Genomic DNA, 10,575 nt, shown 5'->3' on the forward strand with positions numbered 1-10,575 from the left:
AAACTTTAACTGGTGATTTTTTACATTTGTTGTCTGCGCAGCCCCACCACACAACAGCTTTTAGCTATGTTCAATTCAAGGAAAATTATGCTGGTGTGTGGAAATGAATGGAGCTTTTCCCCCGTGATGGGCGTGGCCTATTTCATGGAGTGTCTCTATTGGGAAGACAAAAAAGAGTAAATGCAATCTGTAGTTTCAATAACAGCCATGCGAGCCAACGCAGCTTCAAGCAGATCCTGCGGCCGTGCTGAGAGAACATAAAAAAACGTCTGTTGTTTTTCACACTATCCTGATTTGGGATAGAGAGCTGGTTGAAAAGTGATCTTTTAAGATGTGCCTATAAACAATATAATGTGTCGTCACGTGAAGATTGTGACACCAATGTAATATGACGATGAGTGATCTTACCTTCGAACAGACGTGTCCATGTTGAGTACAAACAGAGAGCTTTAATATTAGAGACACCCCACTCCAGGCTCGTAAGAAATTGAAACTCTTCCAGCCTCCTAATATAAATGGGCGTGGTTCCCGGCTTGTGATTGGCTGTCTGTCAATGGTATGAAACTTCATTGGCTGACCAGTCTCCTAAGGGGGCGTGGCAGTGCCGAAACCTCTGTGGCACAGATGCAGGAAGTGAGTTGAAGTTGGGGTGTCTTGCTTTGATATCCCATCGTCTTTGGTACAAGACCCAGCTCAGACCCGGCTCAGAACAAGCACCTTGTTGCTTTCTCAGTACCACACCGCAGCCTAAACCCTGTTTTTTCTCTCTCCTCCTTTGCAGAAAGCAAGGACAACAATGCGGCCGACAGAGGTAGCGCCTTCTCCCTCCTTCTCCTCCTCTCCTCCCTCCTCTCAGGACTCTTTGTTGTACAGACCCTGTAGTTTAGGAACCCCCCCCCCCCCCCCCCCCACCCCCCAAGCCCACCCCCTACTCCCCTCCCACCCGGGCCCCCCAAAACACACACACACACACACACACACACACACACACACACACACACACACACACACACACTCTCCCCCCCCGACCCCACAAAAAAAAAAAAAAAAAAAAAGAAAAGATAAAAAACCCCACCTCCACTGTACTGTCATCTTGTATATTGCCCCTCTTGCTACCGAACACTGTGGATATTGTATATTGTTACTCTCTTCTTCTTCTCTTGTTTGTCACCTTTGTATGATCTTGTCTGTCCTATATTTTGTGGATGCTACTACGACTTTTTTCTGGCCCCTCGTGGGACAATAAAGGATTCTATTCTATTCTACCCTTCCTCTCCTCTCTTCCTTTCCTTGCTCCGTGTGTCCTTTTTCCTCACCTCTCCTTCCTTCCTTCCTTCCTTTTCCGACTGCACTGTCGTCTCCCGCCGTCGCCTCTCGTCGCGTTTCAGTCGCCTGGGCGGCCGAACGTCGGATCATGTGACCTTAGGATCATGTGACCTTAGGATCACGTGACCTTAAGATCATGTGACCTTAGGATCATGTGACCTTAGGATCACGTGACCTTAGGATCACGTGACCTTAAGATCATGTGACCTTAGGATCACGTGACCTTAGGGTCACCTTAGCATAATAGTGTGTGTGTGTGTGCTCCTCGTGCTGTGTGTGTAGTGGGTTGGTGTAGTTCATATATATATATGTGTTGTTGTTGTCGCATGCGTTGCTTTGCTTTGCCATGGGACTGAGGAACTCTCTTTCTTTCTATAAGTGCTGCTCTCTGGGAACCCTGTGCTTAAGTCAGGTCTGTATTGCTAACCCTGTTCACATGTATTTGCTGTTCGTTTAACACTCTAATAGCTTTTGCACACCAAGTCCGTATTTTCGTCCGAAATAGACGCACGAAAGAAAAAAAAATACGACCTCATTTGTGTCAATCATCATTGACACACCGAGTCCGACAATTACGTCCGTCATTTAGGTTTTTGGACGAGGTTCGATTTTCTGCGTTTTTCGCATCAGTCAATAGATTTTTGCGAGCTGGGACCCGTCTGTGTTTTCAGATGACGGATTAAAAAACACGCATATGAAAACAATCGGACTGTGTGTGCAAAGACCTTAAGTCTGTGTGTGTGTGTGTGTGTGGGCGGGCGAGCGTGCGTGCGTGCATGTTTGTGTAAGTGTGTGCGCGCACGTGTGTGTGTGTGTGTGTGTGTGTGTTTGTGCAAGTGCACACTTGTTAGCGTGGATGTGTTTATGAGAGCCTGTGTGGGTCTACTTGTATTACTATAATTGTGAGGACTGATTTGATATCTATAATAATAATAATAATACATCAGATTTATATAGCGCTTTTCCTAATGCTCAAAGACGCTTTACAATACACACAAAAAACAACTTTAATAGAGAAAAATAAATAAATAAATAAATAAATAAATAAATAAATAAATAAATAAATAAATAAATAAATAAATAAATAAATAAATAAGAAAGGTGAGAGAGAAATGTACTTCATGGGTTGAAACAGTGAAAAAGGAGGGAGACGCGCACATCCAAAACCCAAAGTTGGGGCAGGTGCTGAGCTGAACTAGAACAGTGAAACAAAAAGAATAAAAACTACTCGCACACTGCAGAGCTTCTTTTCTCCAGATTTATTGTTGAGTTGTAACGCGTTTCGAGCTACATGCTCTTCATCAGACAAGACAGTACAGGAGGACGCCATCATAGTTATAGTGGTCAAGTGTCACATGATACAGTCACATGATGAGATCAGGTGTGATGACAGACACCTGTGTAATTGAGAGAAGGAAAATGTATATGCACACCAGGTGTAGAGAAAAGGGCAACACAACCCATCTGCCATTCACCATTAACACATTCACTGCCAGACGTTTTTTTTTTACTGTAGGTAGCTTCTGCCAGAGGGGTTTTTTGAGGATTCTGGCTCATCTTTCAAGACCCGAGGATTCTTTTCTGCTAAGATTTTGTGAACACACAATATCTCAAAAGAACTAATAGAATGTGTGCTTTCTCTGTCTAAAAGAGTTAGTTTGTAGAGTTAGTAGTTATGTAAGCATTAGCAGTTGAATACAGCATGGTTTCAGCGTCAGAAAAATTATTCCGAGATAAACGGCTTTTTGTGAAATTCGATAGAACAGTCACTTTAACCATTCATTTTTGGCATCAGTAAGACGTCAGACATCTAAACAATAGTTTTGAACAGTAATTTCCTCCATAACAGCAGGAAACCCCCCTCTGCTTCCAACTCCTCCCTCCGTGGGCGTTCTTCTTGGCTGCAGCGGCCGTCACAAGCTTGTCACCAGTCTCACTGCTTTGCTGCTGCTGCTGCCTGTCTGCGCGGCCGCTGTTTGAGGAAGTCTGGATGGACTCGCTCGCTTCTTGGAGTTTTGGTTGAGAGAAGCTTTTGCGATTCTGGTCATATTTATGCTGCGTGTTTCAAAGTGTGTTCCACCTATAATCTATTATGCAAATTTGCAATCCCGCATCGCCAGCAATCAGCGCGAAAACGAAAGCGTTTTCCCCCATCCATTTTCATGAGAATGGCTGCTTTTTGCTTGCCTTCCTCTAGTCAGGAGAGCACTGTCGCCACTTAGTGGCTCGGTGGAATGGGTTGTAAACGTTCGGTGGCTCCAATAATTATATAAGAGATGTAAAAGGGTTAGATGCACATCCCACGGTCAAAAAAAAAAAATTCATTTTTTTGACGTATTAATACGTCATTGGCAGTCAACCGTTGGATTATTTTTGACGTATTAATACGTCATTGGCAGTGAACGTGTTAACAATGGAAATATAGAAATAAAAAAATATTCTAAGAGCAAAAGTTTAAACATGTCAAAACATCTATCTAATCATAGTGGAAAGAAACCATTTTAAATTTTAAAATTTTAAAAACATACAGATACCATTTATCCCAAAGGTCCATTTGTCCATTTTGTCCCTTTGGGATAAATTATATCTGTATGTTTTTTTTAAATGGTTTCTTTCCACTATGATTACAAGTTTGTATACAAACCATAGCAAACATTAGCCAATCATAGCCTCGGAAATTGACTGCACGAGCTCGCGGCGGGCTCCGCGGAGTTAAATTTTTTGAGAGGAGCGTGGAGCTCCGTGCAGTCCCTCCGCAGAGCCTGTGCGGAGCGCCGCGCTCGCCGCACAGAGCCTCCGCTCCGCGAACGCCGGACACTCCGCAGTGAGTATAAATGATCTTTTAGTCCACACAAGTATAGTAATTCAAGAGGAGGTGGGTGGGTGTGTCTGGTGTTTTTCCTGGCTGTGGTCAGCTGTGTGGTATTGTATTTGTACTGTATGTATATAGGCCCTGTTCTTGGGTCCCATCACATTTCAGCCATTGCGATCAAAAGTTAAACTAACTCCACATCCCACTCCCTACCCCCTCCTGCTCCTTCTCCTCTCCACCTCTACATCCATCCACCATCCATCCGCTGTCCCTCCGGACCCCCACCCGTCCCCACCCCCACCCGTCCCCCACGCACCCCCACCCATCCCCAACCCCACCCGTCCCCCACGCACCCTCTCCCTTGATTCCCGCCTCACCTCTCATTCTCACCCTCACCGAATCTCTCCCTCCCCGTTCAAAATGATTCCCCCTTCCCCTCCACCTCCTCCCCCCCCCCTCGAATCAATCTCTCCCTCCCCATTCGAAATGATTCCCCCTTCCCCTACACCTCCCCCCCCCTCGAATCAAACGCCTCCTCCCCCACCTCCCATGGATGCCTCTCACCCTCCCTCCCCCCCACCTCTCAATCAACAACAACTCACCACTCCTTCCTCCACTGCTGCCAATCAACCCCCTCATTTCTCCTTCATCCGATCATCCGTCACCCCTCCTCCACCTCCTCCCTACCTCCATGTCCCCCTTCATCACCCCTCCTCCACCCCCCTCCCTCCCTCCCTGCCCCTCCTCCTCCTCCGTTTGCGGCGGTGCAGCCGACAGCCAGCAGGGCGGCTCCAGCGGGGTGGTGATAGCCGTGGTGGTGTGTGTTCTGCTGCTGCTGCTGCTGGTGGCCCTCCTCTACGGCCTCAACAAGAAGGGCAAGCTGCCCTGCAGCAAGAGTGACAAGATGGACGTGTGAGTAGAGGAGGGGCAGGGAGGGAGGGAGGGGCGGGAGGGAGGGAGGGAGTGAGGGAGGGGCAGGGAGGGAGGGAGGGGCAGGGAGGGCGGGAGCGCAACAGTCACCGCCCACTTTTGAACGGGCTCCGGTTCCAGGAAGTGAATTTCCCATTATTTTCTCCATAGAGACAGTCGGCATGTCTGGGAACGCCCATACAGGCTCTAGGAACGCCCACAATAGACGCTGGGTTAGCCTGGGGGCGGGGTCAGGGTGGGGTAAATTCTCCCGTTCTATCCATTCAGCAAAGTTAGAATTTAGCTGATAGCCCAGCCCAGGCAGACACGATCGGGGGATTTAACCACTGCAGTAAACGCACATCTAAGCAGACGTATTGTGTTCTGCTCTAGAACCCCCAAACATGTAGTTTAGAGCCGCAGCACCGTCTTTTGGTGAGTCAGCCCATGAGATATAACGGGCAAAAAAAATAAAAAAAATAATAATGTTGGTCCTTTTCCAATTATTTATCTTTTTTCTTTATTTGCTCTGAATCCACTGTGGTCACAGTTCATCTAGTCTCACTTGCCAGACTCTCTCCCTACAATGCATCAACATCATGATGTTGTTTCACAGCACAGTGCAGGCATGAGGTAGACAGATTCGTCATGTCGCGAGCGGGAAGGAAATCCATATATGGTCGCAGCCGGTCAGTCAGAGCGGGTCAGAGCCAATGGCAGAGCTCGCAGGGAGTGGAAAGGCGGGGTTTGGGTTTGAATGACAGAGCAGCCAGACTTCTCTCCCGGCAGAGAGGGAAGTCTGGCAAAGCAAGACTTACAATTCATCTCCTGGCTGGTTGGCTCGGTTCCAGGCTTAAAAGTCTTTATGTAAGGATTTTCTGAAACGTCGATGGAGAAATGAATGAGGAAACTCACTTCCTGGAACCGGAGCCATCCAAAAGTAGGTGGTCACTGTTGCTGCCTGCGCTCTATAATCATCTCAAAATATATTGACTCATTATGAAAATGGTCCAAGCTAGACAAATCAATCAAAATAAGCATAACAAAGTTTCTGTCAGGGTTTCTGAGATGGACGCATAGCACATGACGAAGAAATTGAAGGAAATCCCCAAAACATGTTGCCTTAGGGCCTGTGTCCACCTAGCGTCTTTTTCCGACCGTTAAACGCTGGGAGTACGCTGGGAAGCACTGATCTCAGCGCACAATATAACAAGGAAGCAGTCTGAAACTAACGTTAGCTCAGTGCGGTAGTAGCTTTATAGCTGACAGCTAACATTAGCAAACAACACACATACAGTGATTTAGCTCAACACTCACCAGAAATATTAAGTGTCTAGCCAATCTGCCAATTGAGCCTTTCTGTCTCTGTTGCGATAGTTTCTCCATATGATTAGTTGCCAGAAAAGGAGCACCCGACACCAGCGTCTTTCTGAAAAGTTAAAATATTTTCAGCTGGAAGCGCTGGGAGTCGGGCACACAAAAACGCCAGAGCGCTCTGAAAATAGACGCTGGGCGCTGCACACTTTCTCTAGACGTCCGTGTGCACCCGCATACGCTCGCTCCTCATTGGAAACAACTGAAAATAGACGCCGGAGCTGATGAAAAGACGCTAGGCCCTTATTGTCCATGTCTTGTCATTTTAGCCAGTTAATTTGTTGTAGCATTTTCATTAGGCCAGGGCAGCAGTTAATTTCAAGTTTGGTTTACACAATAAAGTTGTACTAAAATCAGTAAATGTAAAAAATAAATAAAATAAAAATCCAATGACATACTACTGCATGCAGGGCAAAGTGATCAGGGGAAATCATCGATGTAAATAGGATGTAATTCTCTTAAGTCGAGAACAGAGTGTACAGTAGAACTTATAGCCGCCATGTTTCAACCATCTAGGGTTTCATCAGGGTGTGTCCACAGCAGAAGCTCAACTTCACCGCACACTTCTTCTTCTAAGGTAGCAGCCTCCTCTCGAGTCATCATCAACTTTCTCTGTGCTCTCTCTCTCGCCCCCTGCAGGGCCACTGGAGAGGTGAACAACGACATCGTGGTGGAGATGAAGACCGAGAAGGCAAACGAAGAGGCCGGCCTCCTCAAAAAGAGACCAGCAACAGAACAGGTCAGGCCAATGAACAGACAGACAGACAGACAGACAGACAGACAGACAGACAGACAGACAGACAGACAGACAGACAGACAGACAGACAGAGACAGACAGACAGACAGACAGAGACAGACAGACAGACAGACAGACAGACAGACAGACAGACAGACAGAGACAGACAGACAGAGAGACAGACAGACAGACAGACAGACAGACAGAGACAGACAGACAGACAGAGAGACAGACAGACAGACAGACAGACAGACAGACAGACAGAGACAGACAGACTGACAGACAGACAGACAGACAGACAGACAGACAGACTGACTGACAGAGATCAGTAGAGCAGGATTAAAGTGTTTTGGTTGGTATGGGCTCCTGACCAGATGAAAGATGTTCCCTGGATAGTGCTAGTGGTGTCCCGTTAGCTCACCTGGTACTACAAAGGCAGTCCAACCCGGGTTCAAATCCGACCCGTGGTCCTTTGCTTTTTTCCTTTGGTGTTTTGCTTGCACCTGTGTTTACCCTGCCTTTTTGACACAAAATGGCCCCCGTGAGAAGGGTCTATAAGAGCCATCAGACTGCTCTTCTCCCACTGAAATAATAGACTAATTTGCTCAGATGATGTGCGAATTGGGCCAGTGAAATGCATATTCTAGAGTAATAATAAAAAAATAAAAATCGAAAGCTTATTATTCTTGTTTATTATCCAATGGAAAATGAGTTGAACTTGTACTCAAATAAAACAAATAAGATGCACTGCACGACCACAAAAGTGAATAATAGACGTTTGCCTTGCCTGGAGAGAGTCTGGATTGAGAAAAACAGAAAGAAAACACATTGCTTGTCAACTCCAGATCTCACTGGAGATCAGTTTTGACATGCATGAACAGAGCAATGCCGTCAGCAGGAATATCTCCAGACACATCAATCATCTCCAGACACATCAATCATGCTGATTGAGCAAAGCTGTCAAATCCAGTTTAACCCATTGATACCTGATGCAGCATTTGCGTGTATATCACTCATTTGTGTGCGTATCCCTTTAAGACCGCGAACCGCGTTAACGCGGTTCGCGGTCTTAAAGGGACACGCACACAAATGCTGCATCAGGTATCAATGGGTTAAGCCAGCCTTGTTCCTTGTGATTAGTGGAAATATTGACAGTAACCTTTGGGACAGATTCTGGAGACACAAGAAGATCGCAGAGACATTTTGCTTTGTTATTGAAATGGGGAGTGTGACGAGGAGCTGGAGGAGTCTGTCTCTCCGTATGTCACCATCAGTGTTGGGGATAACTCATTACAAAAGTAACATATTACATGTAATATATTACTTTTAGCAGTAACTTAGTAATATAACTTATTACTCATAGGATTTCAGTAATATTATACCATTTACTTTGTCAAGTAACTCAAGTTACAAATTGAGTTACATTTGATTCAATCAAAGAACATATTTAAAAAAGATACAATCATTTCCTAATCAAACTGTGTGTTTTTATGCAAATAACCACTACAGATGACAATAACAAAGGAAAAGAATAACATTTAGAATTTTGGATTGTTTACACTGACTTCAAGACGGTTGAAATTATTTTTCGGGATGGTTCCGGGGCGGCGATGTCATTCTGCTGCTGCTGTTGTTTTGGTAAAAGTAATGCAAAAGTAGTGTAATAAGTAACAAGTTACTCTACACAGAAAGTAATATTGTAAAGTAACTTATTACTTTCAAATGAAAGTGACTAGTAATATGTAGTATATTACATTTTGAAAGTAACTTGCCCAACACTGGTCACCATCACAGCAAGCGATGCTTGTGGACTGGAGAAAGCATTAAACACATTGACGCTATTTCCATTCATTTGAACAGACGCAGCAAAGCCATGGATACCTTTTACTTTTTACTTTTCATTCTAAAGAGAAACCTTGACTTTGTTTTAGGAAACTTGACAATGGGCAGTGACTTAATATTATGAAATAGGATACTCTTAGATCTAAATATTCTATGTGTAAAATATGAAACAAAAACAAATAGGTTGGCTACTGTAGGTTAAGAGTAAGATCATGTTACTGAAACTGAAAACATCCTTGAAAAAAAATCGATCAATAAGTGTTTAAACGTATGGATTGAGGGGTGCAAAATGGATTTTCCATGCACCCCAATAAGTTGTTACCCCTAATGCACATCCACTGTGAATACCCAGACCTGTGTGTAGCATCTTACAGGAGGAATACTCCCATAAGCAGCAACCAAACCACGCCGACAATTTAATTCAGTGTTATATTGCATACGTTAATAGTGTTCATCTTCACGCTAATGTCATAATTTTGTGATACTTTTATATGAAAGTGCAGTATATCAGCTCTATTACTCAGGATACCATGATAAATACAGACTGTGAAATGAAATCTAGTTGGAATATTTATTATCCAGTTAGGGAGTATCTATTTCCCGAGTACATTTCCAAAATTGAAATTGATCCCTCTTGGAAATAAAAAGATTCATGTCACGTTCTTCAGTCAGTATCTCTACTGAATGTTCCAGTCTTCAGTCATATCCTTCTGTCAGCGCGGAACACTTGAGTTATCTATTCTTCTAGACATCTATTGTTGGGAGGATTCATTGTCTGAATGGTGGAGGAAACTCTCAATTTTGTTGTTTGACAGAGAATACTGGAAACTCATAAATCCGGCAGTGTAGGCACAGCCATCATAACAAAACTGATGGCACGTTGGTGATACTTATATTGTTCTGTTTTGTGTTTTCCTCTCTCTCTCTCTCCCTCTCTCTCTCTCTCTCTCTCTCTCCCTCTCTCTCTCTCTCTCTCTCTCTCTCTGTCTCTCTCTCTCTCTCTCCCTCTCTCTCTCTCTCTCTCCCTCTCTCTCCCTCTCCTCTCTCCTCTCTCTCTCTCTCTCTCCCTCTCTCTCTCTCTCTCTCCCTCTCTCTCTCTCTCTCTCTCTGTGGCAGTGATGAACCGAGACAAGGGAAGGAGACGACAGAGGGCTGAAGGGAAGGAGGAGGACAACCGTCATGGCGGTCGCGGGGCTTGTTTTTTATGTTGATGATCAAGACTGAGGGAGACGACTAACGGTGGAGTGCGTTGTGTGTGGGCGTATACAGAAGGGTGGGACTAACGGTGGAGTGCGTTGTGTGGGCGTATACAGAAGGGTGGGATGGGGGCGGGGCTTATGATCATGCAAAGGGGTTTGATTTGTGGTGCGTGGAGGAAGAGTATGCATGGCATTGGGCATGCTTGTTTTGTAACCTGGACTAGACCACGTTGGGTGGAGTCTCTCCCTTTATGAGCTGCAACTTGAAAGCCCTAAAAGATATATCTCCACCCGTGTACACCACTCCAGGTTTCAAATCGGGCACACACACACACACACACACACACACACACACACACACGCGCGCGCAAAATCAT

The 10,575-nt window shown here is 45.2% G+C and overlaps 1 pseudogene across 1 annotated transcript in view; it reads left to right on the forward strand.

The window, feature by feature from the left end:
* The window catches only part of LOC310770737 (basal cell adhesion molecule-like), an 81,540-nt pseudogene extending 71,243 nt beyond the window's left edge, over positions 1-10,297 (forward strand). Inside the window, exons 14-17 of the transcript XR_014553920.1 lie at positions 782-811; positions 4,909-5,050; positions 7,061-7,160; positions 10,116-10,297. The product of XR_014553920.1 is annotated as a basal cell adhesion molecule-like (transcript). The remainder of the gene's footprint in view (positions 1-781; positions 812-4,908; positions 5,051-7,060; positions 7,161-10,115) is intronic.
* The last annotated feature ends 278 nt before the right edge of the window (positions 10,298-10,575 follow it).

This window comes from Poromitra crassiceps (assembly GCF_964638095.1).
Source record: "Poromitra crassiceps genome assembly, contig: HAP1_SCAFFOLD_205, whole genome shotgun sequence".
Lineage (NCBI taxonomy): Eukaryota > Metazoa > Chordata > Actinopteri > Beryciformes > Melamphaidae > Poromitra > Poromitra crassiceps.